The 19688-nt window shown below is 36.6% G+C and overlaps 1 pseudogene; it reads right to left on the reverse strand.

The window, feature by feature from the left end:
* LOC120224595 overlaps positions 1–12266 on the reverse strand; it is a 21821-nt pseudogene extending 9555 nt beyond the window's left edge.
* Between the last annotated feature and the right edge of the window lie 7422 nt (positions 12267–19688).

The raw sequence follows: 19688 nt of genomic DNA on the forward strand, positions 1-19688 counted from the left end.
TGCTCTGTCTTTCTCAAAAAAAAACAAAATTAAAATAAATAAACATTAAAAAGTTTTAAAATAAGAGTTGGGTTAACCATCCAACTTTTGATTTTGGCTCAGGTCATGACCTTAAAGTTCATGAGTTCAAGCCCCATGCTGGGCTCTGACAGGATGGAGGGATGGAGCCTGCTTGGGATTCTTTCTCTTTCTCTCTCTCTCTGTCTCTGTCCCTCCCCTGCTCATGTGTACTCCCTCTTTTTCTCTCAAATAAATAAACTTTTAAAAAATAAGAGAGAGGGGTACCTGAGTGGCTCAGTCAGTTAAGTGTGTAACTCTTGATTTCAGCGTAGGTCATGATCTCATGGTTTGTGAGATCTGCATGGAGCTCTGTGTTGACAGCATGGAGCCTGCTTGGAGCACTCCCACTAGTGCTTTTCCTCTCTCTCAAAATAAATTAATAAACATTAAGAAAAGAAAACCCAAGGGATCTTTTCAAATTAAATCAATATATGTAATGTGTAGTAGAAAGACCCCAATGGTGAGAGGGAGGGGTTTGGTCAGCACAACCTTTGTTATAGTCCAATGTCTGAAGTTAACCAGCAGCTATTTGACTTTGAACAGGTGTTATCATATCATAGGAAATGAGAAAAAAGAGGGTGTCATTGTTTTCTTCCCCCACATTTGCTCCCTACTTCTGCCACCTTTTCGCTGCAAAGGAAATCTAGACTTAATTAAGGCACTTTTATCCAACATTAGTCAATCTGTATACTTACAATATTATAACAACTATAAAAACAGTAATCATTCTTAAACTTATCACTCCAAAAATTGATAATAAATTATACATGGATTTAAAGACTCACAGAGATGAAAAATCTTCCAAAACTGATCTTTATATTTTAATTCCAATCAAAATTCTAGGAGGTAAGTTCTGTTTCTGAAAGCTGTAAAAGGATGTTACTCCCATCCTAGCAATAAGAGAAAGCCAATGATTTACAAATTTATCATTTATCTCAAAGCCATCCTTAGTGTGCTGAGGTCACAAGACAACCAAGAAAACTGACCTCTGACAAGTGACAGATGCCTTGTCGTGAGGAGGACAGACACAGACCTTTCAACCTTGACCAAAGCACAGGAAGATATGTGGCTGCTATAGAAGTACATAAGAAAATAAGTCCATTAATACAGTAAATGCTTCTTTTTTAAGTTTATTTCTTTTGAGAAAGAGAGAGCAAGTGAGCAGGGGAAGGACATAGAAAGGAGCAAGGGAGAGAATCCCAAGCAGGCTGCTCGCTGCCAGTACAGAACCTAATGGGGGGCTTGAACTCACAAACCGGGAGATCATGACCTGAGCTGATATCAAGAGTCGGATGCTTAACCAATGAGCCACCCAGGTACTCCACATCGTAAATACAAAAAGGCCAAGAGTGGGCAAAGGTTTCAGATTAGAAAAACTGAAAGCCCCAGGCACAGGGGAGTTTGGCGTCACTCACAAACTCTTCTCCATGAGTGTCATCAAGTGCTCACACGGAGAGTGGGTGCCGGGCAAGAGAGCCCCTCCCTACCTCCTGACCTGTGCTGGGGCAGATGTGCAGGAGCTTACTGGATGCCACTGACTGACAGGCAAAACACAGTATTCACTTCACAAGATCCTTCATTTGAAACAAAAGAACTCTGAAGCCGTGAGGAGGGTCAGTTCATCAAGAAGATATAGCCATCTTAAGTGTTTATGTACTCAATTACAGAGCTTCAAATATATCTTTAAAACTTGATAGAACTCAAAATAAAACAGACAAATCTGTAAAGATAGTCAAAGATGTCAACACTCCTCTGTCAATAATTAACAGAAAAATAGAAAATCAGAAAAAATATAGTAAGTATGGAAATCTGTAAGAAAGACTGTAGAGATCTGAGAAGTACCAATAGCTGCCCAATTTAATGGATTCTTAGCAACCCATTTAATAACATCACAGTACACATTCCTTTCAAGTGTTTGCAAAACATTATTGAGATCGAACATTTTCTTGGCTTCCAAAGTATGATACATTTCAATAATAGGCTTAAACTAGAGATAAATGGCAACAAATAAATAAAAATGCTCACATATTTGAAAAGTAAACCATATATTTTGAAAAAACAGCTGTATCAAAAAGGGAATCCTCAGAGTCATCTGAAAATAGCTTTAATTTAATGAAAAAGCACAACATACTAAACTTTAGGGTATACAGCTAATGCAGTACCTGTAGAGAAATCTCTAGTAGCAAATACTTAGAAAATAAATATTAGAAAAGCAAAAAGATTTGAACTGAAAAACCTAATGTTTCACCTTAAGATAATAGCAAAACCAAAGCAAACTAAATCCAAAGCAAGCAAAAGAAAACATGTAATAAACTTAAGAGTTGAAGTCAAAGCAATTGAAAACAAGAAAATAGAGTAAATCAATGAAACCAAATGCTGGCTCTTTGAAAAGATCAAATTGATAAACTTCTACATATAGATGACAAATGTTAGAGAAAAAAAGACATCAGTATAGATCACAGACCTTGAGGTTATTAAAAACTAAATATTAGTAACACATTTGTGTCAATAAATTTGATGGCATAGATTAAAAGGATACATTTCTAAAATGTCACAATCTACCAAAGTTAATTCAAGAATTAGATAACTTAAGGTGTGCCTGGGTGGCTCAGTCAGCTGAGTGTCTGACTCTTGGTTTAGGCTCAGGTCATGATCCCATGGTTGTGGGATGGAGCCTGGCATCTGGCTTTGCACTGGGTGTGAAGCCTGCTTGAGATTCTCACTCTCTTCCTCTCTCCTGCTCATACTTTCTCTCTCTCTAAAATAAATGAAATGAAAAAAAATTAAAACAAGAATTAGATAACTTAAATGGTCTTCTATTTAAGATAACCTGTGCACAAAGAAAATTCTAAGTGAGATGGCTTCACTGATAGATTCTACCAAATGTTTATATGCTACAAAAAATTCTCTAGATAACTTAAGGAGGAATACTTCCAAATTTATGAGGCCAGTGGTACCTAAAGACATTACAAGAAAAGAAAACTAAAATATTCAGTATTCCTCATGAGCATAGGTGCAAAAAAGCCTTGAAAATAAATAGCGTATTTTGTGGGCAGAAAATATTCTCAAAGGAGATCGTGGTTACTGGAGAAATTTTCCAACCTCAATCAGCTCGAAACTCCTAGAAGTCAAGAGAGGAGTTCAGACTTCAACTTCAAATTCTATTTGCTAATTTTGTCTCTAATTTTATTTCCCCAAACAGATTGTAAATACCATGAAATTGGAGATCATATCTTCTACTTAAGATTTTTCCACTAGCATAACAATTAGGTATTTAATTAATGTTTGTTCAGTAGTTTGAGAGACACAAATGTGTAGCTGTCCAATAGATAAATGGACTGCACGCTGAGATTTTGATACTGATCTTAGTCTGACAGTTATCTTGGGCTCGCTAATGGCAGCCTCTCTCTCTCAATACGTAAACCTTTCAAAGCAAACTTTTAATACATCTTCAGAAGGCATAGAAATAAAATGTGGCAGAATAAATTTTCGACATACAAGCTGAATACCACCCAGATCCCCAAAATTCTCCTCTGTCCCCTTACAATTTAGTGCTAGGCCTTTAAGAGTAACCAGTTTCCTGACTTTTAACACCTTAGGCTAATTTTGTCTGCTTTTGGAACTTCTATCAATAAAATCATAACATATGCACTCTTTTGGGTCTAGCTTCTTTTTCTCTCCATCAGATTTATCCACATTGTTATATATAATTATAGTTTGTTCACTCTTACTGCTGAATAGTATTTATTTATTACATAAATACTATTTAGTCTACTATTGTTAGATAGTTGGGTAGCTTCCAATTTGGGGATATTATGAACAGTGTCATTAAAACACTCTTGTACATGTCTTATGGGGTATATATTAATATATTTCTGTACAGTTTAATTTTTTAAAATTTTTGTTTAATATAATTTACTGTCAAGTTAGCTAACATACAGTGTATATGGTGTGCTCTTAGTTTTGGGGTTAGATTCCTGTGATTCCTTGCTTACATACAACACCAAGTACTGCTCCCAGCAAGTGCCCTCCTCAATGCCCGTCACGCATTTTCAAAAGTTTATCTATTTTGAGGCAGGGGGAGCAGAGAGAGAGAAAAATCCCATACAGGCTCGTCACTGTCAGCACAGAACCTGATGCAGGGCTTTCTCACAATACTGAGATCATGACCCAAGCTGAGATCAAGAGTGAGACACCTAACTGACTGAGTCACCCAGGTGCCCCAGAGTTTTTACTAAGGAATAAAATAGCTGGATCGATACATGCATATACTTAGCTTTAGTAGATGTAGCCAGGAATTTTGCCAGTTTATCATTCTATGAGCAGTGTATTAGAGTCCTGGTTGCTCTACATTGTCCTCAGTGCTTAAAATTGTTAATTTTTAAATTTTAGCCTTTTTTAGTATGTGTAGTGGTAATTGCCTTGTGATTCAAATTCTTTCCTGGTGATTAATGAAGTTGAGCACCTTTCTTTATGATTATTAGCCAAATGATATGTTCTTTTGTGAAGCACTTGTTCATGTCTTTTACTCATTCATTTTCAATTGAATTATATCATGTATTCTTGATTTGTAGACATTCTTTGTATATTCTAGTTACAAATCTTTGTTGGATACATTGCAAATATGGTCTCTCACTTTGTGTTGCCTTTTCTTAATGGTATCTATAAGACAAAGCTTTCCTCAATCTTTTAAATGTTCTGTTTAGGTTTCAGTTTTCTGCCTGTTGATTTCCGTTCCAGAAATTAGTAACTGTTTTGAGATAAAACTGGCAGTGTGCCTGAGGCTCCCCATATACCTATCAGAAGCTTAGTTTTTTTCTTTCTCTGTCCTCCAGTAGCATCCCTTTCTGGGATCAAAATTTAGATTTTCATCCTTATGCCCATTCACAAAATTAACAATTAACCTTGGGTAAAAGTGACTGCCGAAGTCTGTTTACATCTGTTACATTCTTTCTCTCTGGAGTATGGCCCTTCCAATCCTCTTTGTCACTGCCACAGTCTGTTGACTTCAAACAGATGATTAACATATTGTATCTTGGTTTTCCTTTTTGTTCTCAGTGGCAGTACTGGTCTGCCAAAATCCATTCCTTCTCATTTATTTTTAAGCAGAAATTACCACAGTGTAATTTGGATTGATACATACTGATAATTTATCAGCTACCAATCAATCAAGAAATGCAGCTCAGTGGCTCAGTCAGTTAAGCATCTGACTCTTGATTTGGGCTTAGGTCATGGTCTCATGGTTTGTGAGTTTGAGCTCCGCATCAGGCTCTGTGCTGTCAGTCTGCTTGGGATTCTCTCTCTCTCTCTCTCTCTCTGTCCCTCCCCTGCTTATTTTCTCTCTCTTTATCTCTAAATAGATGGATGGATGGATGGATAGGTAGATAGATAGATAGATAAAACTTAAAATTAAAAACAGAAATGTCATCTAAGAAATGTTTTATGTAAAACAGACTTTCAAGTATTACTCTTCTTGATGCTGACACATTTGGGGGTAAGTGGGCATCAGGAGACATAAAGAGGAAGATCTCTTGATAATTAAAGACCTCATTTTTATTTCCTTTTGGGAACTGAACTCTTCTTAGAAGCACTGGGAAACTAGAGTGGAACTGATTGCCCTAATCACATGGGAGAAGTGAAATAGAAACAGATTTAAGGGTGTTTAAACACATTAGTAATGATTTTTCTTGTGCATGATTAGATTTGTTGCCAATTCAAGTAATGTAACTAAATCACGGCTTTGGGATTTTCTCAGAAAATCATGAAAAGAAACTGAAAAATTACTTGGCAAATTGCACATAGAAAATTGTGATTTTTTTTTCTGAAATGAATTTCTGACATACATTGCCAGCCTGATTCTTGTGTTTGTGCCAAGGGTGGAGCCTGAACTATGATGTCATAGCTGTCTATGGCTAAGGCAGACTCATACTGACAAACCCCATGGCTGATGACTGTAGATAACAACATGAGCAGTCTCAGTTCTTTTCACTACATTGTCACTCTTACTGGTATTTTAACTTCTTATTCAGGCTTCAGCAGTATTTAAAGTTGCTCTTTGTCTAAATCCACACAAAGCTGAAGGATTAATAGTATTTTAATAATAGGTAAGCCCTCCAAGAGCGTAGTTTTGGATTTTTTTCTAGAGCCAAGGGATTTCCTGAAGATGATCTGAAATAATGTTTTGAAAACATACACATTTTTAAAGAAAATTCATATCCAAGTATCACTCACTAAGATCTGGTACAAATAATGTGGCACAAATAATAATAGTTAAATATCTAAGTGTGAGATGTTTTCCCTGATTCTAATTTTAAAAATAATATTTATTCACCTTTTCTGATTATAAAGATAATACTTTTCTGTGTGAAACTTTAAAGAAATCATTATCATCTCACCCAGAAAAGTGTTAGTTTTTGTAAAACCTTATATTTTTATATCCTATAAATATATATGCACACATACATGTTTTTATATATGTGTGTGTATATATATATATATATATATTTAAACTGGATTTATATTATATATTTTATAAACTCACTTTTTTCATTTATATATTTTGAGAAATCTCCCTTTCCATTACATTTTGTGTAAAATTTGATTTTAACAGGTCTATAGTGTAGCAAATGTATAGGCTAATACACTATTGATGAACATATAAGTTGTTTGAAACTTTTGACTATGGTCTAAGAACATTTTTGTATGTGAATCTTTTTGTGCATATCAAATCATTCTATTAGAGTGATTTCTTACAAAAAGAAATACAAGACAACAAATTCACAACTTTAAGGCTCTTGAATCATGGTATGAAATTACTTTTCAGAATGGAAGTAAGTATATGAAAGTATCTATTTCACTGGGCATTTGCTAGTACTGAAAATTGTACATTTAATTATCTTTCTCAGCTTCACAGTTGGAAAATAAAGTTATTTCTTTGTTCTTTTAGCATTACTTACCATTAGGCAATAGTGACAATTTAGAGATCTGTTAATGTTCATTGGCCATTTGTGTAAGCTATTTCTTTACTGAATTGTCATCTTACATACTTTGCTTACAGTTATATTTAGTGGTTTTATTTTTCTTAGGATTAATGAGACCTCTTTTAACATAAAGACTGTTAGCCATTTATCTGCCATGTATGTTCCAAAATATTTCTGTTTGTGATTTGCCTATTAGTTTTTCTGATGTAATAACATTTTTTACTATTCACATCATCAAACCTATCATTGAATCAGAAACCATAGAAAGCTTTTATATTTCCTTATGGTATCTTAATTTTGATTCTGCTAGAGGTTCTTTGCTATAGTTGATTTTGCTATGGCTTCCTCTTTTGTTTAAAATGGTCTTATTAACTGCAAGATCAAATAGATGTTTATCTACACTTTCTTTTACTTCTTTTACTATATTTAATTTTTTAAATACTTAGTCTTTAGTCCACTTAAAATGTGTATGGGGTGTAACAGTGATCTAATTTAACTTTTTCTAAATATACAGTTTATTGCACAGTTTTTATTACCAAACTGTTATGTATAGTAGGTCATTAAAAGATTTCTGCACTGTTGTACTGTTTCACTTACTGTTTTAGAATGTATTTAGACAGATAGCTGGGTATGCCAATTCTGTCTTCACTGGTTTTTCTCTTTTCAAAATGTCTTGAATGTTTTCACACAGAATGCTTGTTCTCCATATTAATTTAAAGATAATGTTTTAGGGGCACCTGGGTGGCTCACTTGGTTGGGTGTCTAACTTCAGCTCAGGTCATGATCTCACTGCATGTGAGTTTGAGCCCTGTGTCAGGCTCCATGCTGACAGATCGAAGCTTGGAGCCTACTTCAAATTCTTTCTCCATCTCTCTGCCCCTCTCCTGTTTGCTCTCTCTCCCACTCCCTCTCCCTCAAATATAAAAAATGAATTAAAAAAATAAAAATAAAGATAATGTTTTAAAGTATAGAAATAATCCCAAACAGCTTTTCGAAAGGATGAGTAAGCTTCTGGTGAGCTCTTCTATGTGGAAAAGAGAAAGTAATAGGTAAAAAAACAAAAACAAACAAAACCCCCAAGATAAATAACCATATATAGTAAACGATATTTGGTGTTAAAAATGAATAAAAATTGCATTTGCTTGAATACACAAATGTTTTCTCTGGAAGGACACATAAATAGTTCTTAGTTTCAGTATTGGAAGACAGGGATGTGTGGGAGATTTACTGTTCACTAAACATTCTGTATTTTCAAATTTCATAGAATGTTGAATAAAACAAATTTAAAAACTTCAGAGATCAAATAACAGCCTTGTAGATGTTTTTAAAGTTAGTTTGAGGTTTACACACTGAAAGAATTAAAGCTGCAAGGATAAAGCACTTGCCCCAAAGCATGTGAATAGCAAATGGTGTAGCTAGGACTCCCTCAATGGATGCCAGAGTGTTCCATCCATAGTTCACTCAAGGATAGAGGCAAACAGAGCACCCACAGCAAACCTAGTCCAGGAAACACACTTTTTTTTTTAATGCTTCCTAGTTTTTGCTTGAATCATCTTAAACAGAGAATTTTTGTTTGAATATCATTCAGCTTCTGAATGCAGCCTATATCTTTAAAAAGTGATTGAGAATAGGAAGCTAGTTTGAAGAGGAGCAGGAGAGTCGTAGAAACCTAATGTAAAGAAGGTAAATGGCAGAGAACAGGGAAGGATGTAATCCGTGAAAAGTTCTGTAGTTCCCTGGGCTATTGCTGCAAAGTGGTATGTAATGGTGATATATAGGAAGTGTCGCCTTACACATATAAGCAACTATTTTTCTGCTGGGTACGAAGTAGGAAGAGTGTCCTAACAAAGGGCTTTAATTCTTCCTCTCCTAATAGCACAGGAAAAAATGGAGTCCCCTATATAGAACACCAAGAAATCAAGCATCCCACTCAGATAAGAAGGACAGGGCTGACAATTCAGATTGCATTTGGAAAAAAAAGCAATGCTTTTCATAGTGGTAGACTTGATTACTCTGTATTTAAGGGCTTCTTATTGTTTGCCTCCCTCTCTGTTTTTATCTTATTTTTCCTTCCCTTCTCCCATGTTCATCTGTTTTATTTCTTTTTAAAAATATTTATTTGTTTGCTTGTTTATTTATTTATTTATAGCGTGTGTTAGGGGCAGAGAGAGAGGGAGACAGAGAATCCCAAGCAGGCCCCACACTGTCAGTGCAGATCCCAATATGGGGATCCATCTCAGGAACCATGAGATCATGACCTGAACTGAAATCAAGAGTTGGACATTTAACAGACTCAGCCACCCAGGCACCCCTCATCTACTGTGTTTCTTAAATTCCACATGAGTGAAATAATATGGTATTTGTCTTTCTATGACTTCCTTCACTTAGCATAATACATTCTAGTTCCATCCACATTGTTGCAAATGGCAAGATTTCATTCTTTTTGATCACCAAGTAATATTCCTGTGTGTGTGTGTGTGTGTGTGTGTGTGTGTGTGTGTGTGTATCACATCTTCTTTATCCATTCATCAGAGAACACACTAAGGGTTGCTGGCAAAAAGGTGGGTGGGGGAATGCACTAAGTGGGTGATAGGTACTAAGGAGGGCACTTGTTGGAAGGAGCACTGGATGTTATATGTAAATGATGAATCACTAGATTATACTCCTTAAGCCATTTAAAAAATAAAGAACAAATGAAATTGAGGCTGAAAGTGAAACTAGGCTTGGCCAAAGTCATATAGATAGAATGTAGTAAAAACATAGCCATCTGCATCCTGACTACACACTCTGTGCTCTTTCCATGAGACACAACTTAGGTATCAAATACAGCTGCACATGGCAATGTGTTCAGTTTGTGGCTCATCCTCTGGGAGGGAAGTAAACTAGGGTCCATGATAGTTGGCATAATTCAAGATAGACCCAAGTGATTTTCAATATGAGTTCTCTAAAAATGGAAGCATTTAGTGCTCATAACGTATATTCACATACATTATCTGAATAACAGCCATCTTGTGACATACATAGGGCAGTACTGAAGCCACTAGCCACAGGTGGCTACTGAGTACTTGACATGTGGTAAGCCCAAATTGAGTTGTGCTGTGAATATAAAATATGGAGCTTCAAGGACATAAAATAAAAAGAAAATGTAAAATATTACCTTAATAAATTTTTATATTAACTGCAAAAAAATTACTCTGAAATATATCATTTGACTTTGGAAATCAGATAAAACTGGCTTTTACTTCAGCCCCAAATCTCAACTGTTTGACCTTGGATAAAGGACCTTTTCTTTAATAACTTTGGGGCCAAGACAAGATCACCAAGCCTTCATTTTTTCGCATGTCAAGTATTTATTATAATACTTCCAACATTCACCCATCCATTCAATAAATTACATATCAGGCACTGTGTAGTCACTGGGGATACTGCAGTAAATAAGAAAAAAATAAACATAGCCCTGCCTCTGTGGATTTTATGTTTCAGTGAGGGAAAATGAAAGAAAATAAAACTGATGCCACATTTGCTAGGACGCTTTGCACAGTAAACCCAGAATGAATGATAATGTTTATATACATTTATTATAAAATTATATATGTATCCTGTAGCATTAGAGATGACTTTGATTATTTTAGCAAGTACCTAAGCAAGATTCAAGTCTCAACTTTAAAGTACTTGGCACAAGCCCTAATGGAGCAGAGGCCACGAGGCACCCACGGTGTTCAAGTAAGACAGAAGCAGAACTCAGTTCCTCAGTCTCATGGGTCATGAAACTTCCTTGGTCCTTAGCAAAGAGCCCTACAATCTCAGAACCAACCTACTATTATTTATTGGTCAAGTTTTATGTGTTATAATCTATGTCTAGTTCTCATATTGCAAGATTTAGTTCTTGGCAATGGATTCTACCATTTTTACAAAGTACTAAGTCAAAGAATCCCGTTAATATGGTTCTGTAGAGATGTCTATATTGGGAGAACACCATTCTGTACTCAGAGTAGAAAAATAAAAGCAGCATTCCCTCCTCAGAGTGCTACATGTTTCCCTGGTAGATAGACAATTCTAGTTTGACAAGCTTAAGAAAATGTACCTCTTTCAAAAGGAATTATGACCTTTCTCTCACTTTTATTTAACATTTATTGAATAAGTCTTTCACATAGCTCAGAAGTGAATAAGGAAAAGGTGAGGCAGCATATGGAATTTATTCTGATTTTGTGAAAGGTTTCGATTTGATCCCTTAAGGGTTTTTGAGGTGAAATTCATTACCGGGGGTGAAGTATGAAGCACAGACCTTCATCACTGAATATCACAAGTCACTTAAAACTATTCTGGGAATCCACTGAGTTCTCTTCTTAAACGAGAAAATTGTGTTTTTGAAGACAGGGTAGAAAAAGGTAAATTTTCCTAGATTAATTATAGACTTAGAACGTCAACATCAAATAGTCCAAGTATACTTAAGATAATTGTAGAGATAATGGAAATGCAATGATGATATTTTAGAACCACAGACTACTAGGATACAAACACAAATAATTGTTTTCTTTTGTAGCAAAAAGCTTTTGGCTGCTCATTTCCATTTAAGAGGCTCAGACATATGGCATTACGCATTGCTCGGCAGGCATTTTCTTAATTGGAAAACATGATGCCTCTTTGAGAGTCACCAGGATACTCTGGAGAAAACATTTGAGCATCCATAGATGTTCATGTCTGTTCCTTTTTACCTGCATCAGAAGCTGTATGTTAACAAACTCCGTTGCATTTGGGTGACAGCAATCACTATTTCTAGCTTGGTTAAGTGTGTGGGCTGAGGTTAAGGAAAGGAAAAATCTCTAGAAGAGGAGATAATGCTTTTAAAGTCTTCACTGCATCCATTTAGAGGGAAAGATGCATGGCAAGGTCAAAGAACTAGAATGCCCGTATTTATAGAGGATGCATTGGAAATCAGCAGACGTTTTCAAAGGTCTCCACTCTTTTTCCAACTAGAAATGGATTCCAAAAGATATTGCTGTCTCACAGCCATGGCTTTAGGTTTTGGAGAAAGGCTCCTCTGAGAAAGGCTTACTGCTGTCCAACAGCCTCTTCCCCCTCATCTCCCAGCAAACTCTGGGAGGGATATAGAGAGAGGGGTCCAGTGCTGGACTCAGGGACATCTTTGGGAGGTGGTGGTGTTACCAACACTTCATGCGTCACGTTTCCTAACCCTATACCATTGTCCTCTAAGAAAAATTGCATGCCAGGGAACAGATGTTATAGCTTTTCTCTCCTAGTATAACCATAGGAGAGTTAATCCAAGCAGCTTGCTTTGGTTCATGAAGTATGAGGTATGCAGATAAAAGATTAAAGGTCTTTTAGAACGGAGAAGATCTGTCACATCTCTTGCCCCACAGAACTGACATTTGCTCAAGTTCATTGCTAATGTACTAGTCTTTTGTACTCCCAAAGGCTATAAGCCCAATACTATAGGACATGAAGGTCCTGGGAATTCAGACTTGTATTAAAGCTCCCATTCAAAGGCTCCAAAGCATGTTGCCTTTGTTTTACACCAGTCTCCTTTCCCAATTAGGTAGTGCCCATTTATCTGTTGTGATACAATTCTGGATAACTGAGGCATAGATGACAGCTAGTCTGAAGAGATTGCTTAGGGTGATTGGCCACGCTGAGAGCAATGTGTAAGGGTTCTATCTGCCAATCAAGCCATCTGTGCAGTATTTCTTCTGAGAGGCACCAGGCAGTTATAACAGAGTGTGGACTTTCTGTTCAGCCTACCTGAGTTTTGATCTCAAGTCCACCTGCTAGTGCCTTTGTGACTTTGGGCAAATATTTTCATCTCTCTGTGTTTCAGCTTCATTTTCTGTGAAGTGGGTTAATAGTAATGTCTACATAGAAAAGTTAGGATACTTAAATGAGTTGCTACCTGAACAGTATTTGAACAGCGTCTGGCACATAGTAAGTGTTGTAAGTTTTCTGTCATTATCAATAGGCAGAAGTTCTTTATCATCTCAAGCTTCACTGGTTCTGTGAACTCCCTTGAAATTGTATACAGAATCTAATGTGGCTGCTCGTATATAAAATTTTTTGGCAGAGTGCTCCCTAACACTGTTCATCAAAGTTGTCCCTGAAATAAAAATGCTTAAGAACCACTGTACCAGACTATATAAGTCTCCCAACATGAAGACTTAGTTTCTATCATTACTAAATGATCTGGGATCCTATAAATAACAAATCTTCAAGTAACATAATCATTAAGAATCTATAGGGTATGTGAAAGCTATTGGTTAGGTATGCTAAGTTTGTTTTCTACAACTTACTTTTCCATATGAGAGATGATTCTTTCTTATCCACAATTACAAGGAGAGGTTAGTTAGAAAGATCAATGAGCTACATTAATCAAAGAGAACATTACCGTATTGAATAGCCCCCAAATTTGAGCATTTTATCCAGCCTTTGAGCTGCCCTGCATTAATGTAGTGACCCACTAGATGTCAATGTTTCCATGAGAATGAGGAAAAGCATTGTGTTGTCATCCTTAAAGCAAAGGATTAATTGATAGCTATAAAAAGTTAGATGAAATAAAATGTTCTCCTTGCTCTTCACACGAAGATAAGCTAATAACTTTGGACACAATTTCACTCCTCTGCATTCACCAAATGTCCAATTACATATCCTCTCTGCCTGGACCTTCAAAACAATACAAAATTGAATGAAGGGAATGCAAGAAGTCACAGGAGGATTTCGGCAGAGCACCATCCAGTTCAGAAACAAAGCAATTCAATACATGTCTCCAAGACTTCTAAATGCAATGACTTAGTAAGTAATGTTCTTCCTGTATCTCTTCCTATGTTCTTTTTTTTTAGCTTTGGGACATTAAAAAAAAAAGTCTCTTGATGAAAACAGTATTTCAGCCATGTTTCTTCAAGTAGGCTTACTTAATTGGACAAAGATGACCCTATTTGAATCGTAAGTCTGTGTGGAATAGTTCTGTGTTTTCAGATGCTCTGTTTTCCCCATTTGTCTGAGCACATTTTAGATGCTGTGCCTCCACCATCAGACCCAGCTAATTAGCAGAGCCACAAAGAGCTATCTAAAGAGGCAAGGAAACATAATAGATGGGATATAGGAAAATTATATAAGCAGAAGTATCTAAATGACTAAGGAGGATGCTGAAAGCATTAATTCAAGGAAAACACCAGCACAAGGGCTTCCTGGTATCCTGTGCTTGTGGTTTTATTCAGTACGTGTTCTTTTCTCCAGGAGCAGGGAGCAAAGCCAATGTGACTTTACAGTGTTCTGTTGCTTGTGCATGGAAACTTCCCCAATGTCAAATATCACCTGGGAATTTAAGATCTACCATGTTTACTAAAACATCAAACCCAGGAAGTTTCTCAAATACCTGCTTGAGTTAAACAGAAAGATTGATTAGGGTGGAAATGCTTTTCTAATCAAAACAGTAGGAAAAATGTGTTCCAGGGATCCAGCCTCCTAGGTTATTTTCAGAGCTGACAACCACAGAAAGCAGATGGCCTCAGAGGCTGTGCTGGACACTGGTTCGGAAACATAACACAAGGTTAACAGTGACATATGCTGTCATCTGTGAGGTACCAGAGTTCCAAGAAATATGCTAATTTCAGGGCCTTCTCTGAAATAGTGTTTCCTCTGTGCATTTTCTAAAAGTTAATGTAATCAAGGCTTAAAATGGCTCAGGGAAGGGAGCCATTTTATTTTCCTTTGAAGGTCCCCAGGGAGCTTCCTCAGAATCCAATTCCTTTACTCCATCTTTTACAGTTTCCTCTTCCAACATGTTGAAAGTAAAAGTGATTGTGAAAAACGGTTTATTATTTTTCAGTAAGACAATACTTCAGTATAATGGTCTAAACATCCTAGAAATGTAATTCTTTACTTTTAAAGCAGTGTAGATGGATTATTTATGTAAACCAAGGGTTTTAGACTTGAAAATATCCAGATTAATATACATGGTGAGGTTTAGGGCTAGCAGGTGCTAGCAAGACTGTTCTCAAAGAAGTCCTCCTTTTCCTCTCACAAGTTGTCACTAATGTCTGAAATGGCCCCTTTAGAGATTCACAAGAGAAATGCCTTCATCAGATTACCATCATTAATGTCTACTGTGAACTCATTTCTTTGCCTCTTTCTAATGTCATGGGAAAGATGGCAGAAAACAAGTGTGTAGGGTTCTTCCCAGAGACAGTAGGTCAGGTGGATTCCCCCGGGTAGTGGGAGCATAAGGGAGCCCTGGAAGTGTGTGTGTGTGTGTGGGGGGGGGGGTATGAGGTAAACAGAAGTATCCAAAAATTAAGTAGGATACCTGAAGTGCTAATAATAAAATCTCAGGAGAACATTATTTTTTTAAGTTGATTCATTTATTTTGGGGAGAGGGAGAGAGAGAGGGAGAATGAATGAATGATGTGCATGAATGTGCACAAGTTGGGGGGGAATAGAGACAAGGAAAGAGAGAACCTCAAGCAGGGACCTCTAAAATCAAGATGCTTAATGGACTGAGCCAGCCAGGTGCCCCAGGAGAACATGTTTTATCTCCTCTTTAATTTTTAATCAGAAGACACTGAGAACAGGACATTGGTTCTTGAAAATTATGTAACCATTTTTACCTGAGAAGTGCCATTATCTAATGAGAAAAAGTAGAATTACATGGAAGAGGTAATGAATGGAGTTCTTGGTATGATGGTATGCTGAGTTAAGTAAATCATTTGCTCTCCACTCCAGGGCCGTTAGGAAAGACACCTACCCTTCTCCCTTTTTCCCAGCTGTGGATCCCTTATGGAAGTACAGGGCTATCATGGTTTCAGAGGCAGCCACATGGTTTTCAAGAATTGCTTTACTACTTACGTGCTGTTCACCTTGAGAATTTCCCTTACCCTTTCTAAACTTCAATTTTCTCCTCCTTAAAACAGAAAAAAACCCAACAACAACCCACCATATTCTGTCTAAACAAGTCATAGGGGAGTTTTAAGTTTAAAATGACAACTAAATGTAAATGGGTTTTGTGAACAATGAGATGCTTTACATGATCTCTTGAGTGTAATTATTTGTATACATAGTGTAATCATGTCCTTTTAAAGTCTTTCTGGTCACAAAAACTAAAGTAATTGTAGGTAAAAATACATCTAGTATGTTCTTTGTTAGGAAGCATGGAAATGTGTATTAGAAGATTAGAAGAAAGTTATACCTCTGAGAAAGGAAAACAAGAAAGAAATACTGTGGGATTTTATTGGACCCCTGACAGCGGCACAAACTTTAAAATGTGATGTTAGTAGATGAGGGGGTTGGAGTGAGATTGTTGGGCTTGTGACAATATCCTTCTGATGTTTTCTTTGGAGATGAAAAAGATAAGGTAATTTTTAAAAAGCATATCCTAAATGCTGACTTGGCTTGTGACCCTTTCCAAACATTTGTGATCACTCATTTTGATGGCCTTTCTGATGTGACTAAACCTTATGAGTTATTTTTATTAAGATCTTGCAAGGTTGCCAGATAACTAATTGCGGTGGAAAACAGCCAAGGAGCAGGGCCCAGAGTAGTGCACAGTATGGCTTGTCTCCCTAGCCTGTTAGTTATCAGCTTCCCTAATCATTCTAACAACCTCCTTTCAAAACTGAACACACCTATTTTTATATCATCTATTTTTATTTTGTCTGTGTCGTGTATGTGTTTGTAAATTGCTTGTGTCTTATCTCCTCCTCAACACTTTTTATTATCTTTTAGACTATCTTCAGGGACCAAGGTATTTAGACATATGGGTCTTGCTCTGATGTATGTCCTTTCACCTTTATGGAAAGGAAGATGGGATCTAGATTCAACTGTGCTCCTTACTTGTACAAATTTTATAATTATCTTTACAAAATTGGACCTTTATCTTCTCATGAAGACTCAAAAGAGGAAGCTTAGCTTATTCCTTCACATTAATTCACTCATGAAATGCTGTTGAGTGCGTGTTGCATGCCAAGGCTTTGTAGGGACTGGACTTGTCTGACAGAGGTGACAAGAATTCTGTCTTTGAAGAGTAGAATAAAGATTTCAGAGAAAGAAAAACTCAGAGAAGGAGAATATCAACTGGGTGAGGTCACAGAAAAGGTAGGCCCTAGGTGCTGAGCTTTCAGATTCAGATATATTTGTACTTCACTCATTTCCTTTATCCCAACCCTCTTTGAAAAAGGATATCTCCAAGGCATTCCATTTTGTCCTCACACTTTATCTTCCCATTGTGGAACTCCTTATCAGTGATAGGACAGTTCAGATTATTATGTATCTTAGGTGTCTCCTTCACCTTAAACTGGGCTTTACTAAAGTTTCTTCATAATGGTAGGATATAGAAGAAGTGTTCTTGGGACAGCTAGTAAGACCGCACTAAGAAACAGGACTCCATCATCAAAGAATACACAGAATGATTAAGGGATCTGGGGATTTGACAGAGGTGATAAGAGAGAAGATTAATGAGGAGAGTAGAAGGCACTGAATGTATAAAAGTGCTCAATACCAGTGTACAAGTAAACTCAGGTGAAGTAAAGCAGAGGTTACAAGTGAAGGAAGGGGGTCAGTCATTAACCCAAATCCTACGCATCGAGATCTTTTGTGGATACTGTGGGAAGGTGAATAAACTTGTCACCATTCTCCACTAGACCTTCCTTCAATCCTCCAAGTTCCCCCTCTAGCGATAGCTGAAAACAATTCTTGGCTAAGAATTGTATCTGAATGTAAAGCACCAAGGGACTGATTATAAAATCTTAAGAAATGATGCCTTAAAATAAGGAACTGTAAAAGTCATCTGGATGGCTCTACTTGCTGATTATTTAGATGGGGGAATGGATCTGTGTTCTTAACATGCCCTTTAAATGGTACAGAGTGATGGCAGACATAACGGTAGAGGCAGTCCTCCTCTATCTACAAATGTGGTTGAACTAGTTTGTTGGTCCAGATGCTAATACCATTCTGCTGGCTCTTCATCTGATGGTTGTGGCTCAGGGTGGACACTGATTAGCATACTAATTATACCATTAATTCCAAATTAAGATAGATAGATAGGCATATAGATAGAAGGAAAGGAAGGAAGGAAGAAAGGAAGAAAAGAAAAAGAAAAGTTCTCAGTGACAGATCAAGGGAAGAATATCTGGATTTGAGGCCAAGGAGATATCTATATAAAGAGAAGGTAAGGGCAAAAAAGGACTTATCTTACCCAAGGATGAAACTCCATCTTTGTGCATAAATATACCAGTATATATAGAAGCAGAAATATACCAATTTACATAGAAGCAGATTTATTACAGTATCTTTTAAAACAGGAAATTGTTGGAAAGTACATAAATATCTTCCATGAAAATAATGTCCACCTACATTATAATCCTTGATGGATGCTATTTCATTTTATGCTTTTATGCATGTCTATTTTGTTTTCCTTAGGATAAACTTCTTGAAAGAGAATTACTGTGTCAAAGGATATACATGTATTAATTGATTCAATATATTTTGTAATCTGCATTATTTTGAAAGATTTTGAAACATTTAAACTGATGGTTTGAGTGATGATTGAGTAATTTATACCCCCAACAGCAAAGTATGAAAGTTCATATTTCTTCATCTTTTAGACATTAGGTATTTTTCCCCTCCAACCTAATAAATAACTGTTGAATTTTCTTGGCTTTATAATTTTTATTTCTTTGATTATTAATGGCTTTGACCTTTAATAATGGCTCATTGGCCATTTTTATTTCTCTTTACTGGTTACTTCTTCATGTCCCCAGACCATTTTAGGGGATGCTTTTTTGTCTTTTTCATATTCTTTTAAAGAACTGTTTATGTATTCACATCATATGTGTTGCAAATACCTTTTTAACATTTTTTTTGTCTTCAAATTAGTGTTTTTATTTCCTGTGGGCATCTTTTCACTTTCTTTTTTTTAAAAAATAGTTTACTGTCAAGTTGGTTTCCATATAACACCCAGTGCTCATCCCCACAAGTGCCCTCCTCCATGCCCATCACCCCCTTCCCCTTTCCCCCACCCCCATCAGCCCTCAGTTTGTTCTCACCATTTAAGAGTCTCTCATGGTATGCCTCCTTTCCTCTCCCCCGCTATTTTTCCCCTTCTTCTTCCCCATGGTACTCTGTTAAGTTCCTCCTAATCCACCTATACATGCAAACATATGGTATCTGTCCTTCTCTGCCTGACTTATTTCGCTCAGCATAACACCCTCAAGTTCCATCCATGTTGCTACACGTGGCCAGATTTCATTCTTAAATGCTTTTTATTCATTTTTTTAGAGAGAGAGAGAGAGATACAGTGACAGATACAGTGACAGAGACAGAGACAACGCAAGCAGGGGAGGAGCAGAGAGAGGAGACACAGAATCTGAAGCAGGCTTCAGGTTCTCAGCAGCACAGAGCCTGATGTGGGGCTTGAACTCAAGAGCTGCTAGATCATGACCTGAGCTGAAGTTAGACACTTAACTGACTGAGCCACCCAGGTGCCCCTGCGTTTATTAGTCTTTTATTTTCATTTCTGCTATTGGTGTCATGCCTAGAAAGATTTTTCCACCATGATTTAATTTAAAGTAAACACATATTTTCTCCTACCATCAGTATGGCTTACTCACTTTATAGAAGTTTCTTTCTTTTTTTTTTTTTTTTTTT

This window comes from Hyaena hyaena, unplaced genomic scaffold (genome assembly GCF_003009895.1).
Source record: "Hyaena hyaena isolate Hyena2069 unplaced genomic scaffold, ASM300989v1 scaffold_1197, whole genome shotgun sequence".
Lineage (NCBI taxonomy): Eukaryota > Metazoa > Chordata > Mammalia > Carnivora > Hyaenidae > Hyaena > Hyaena hyaena.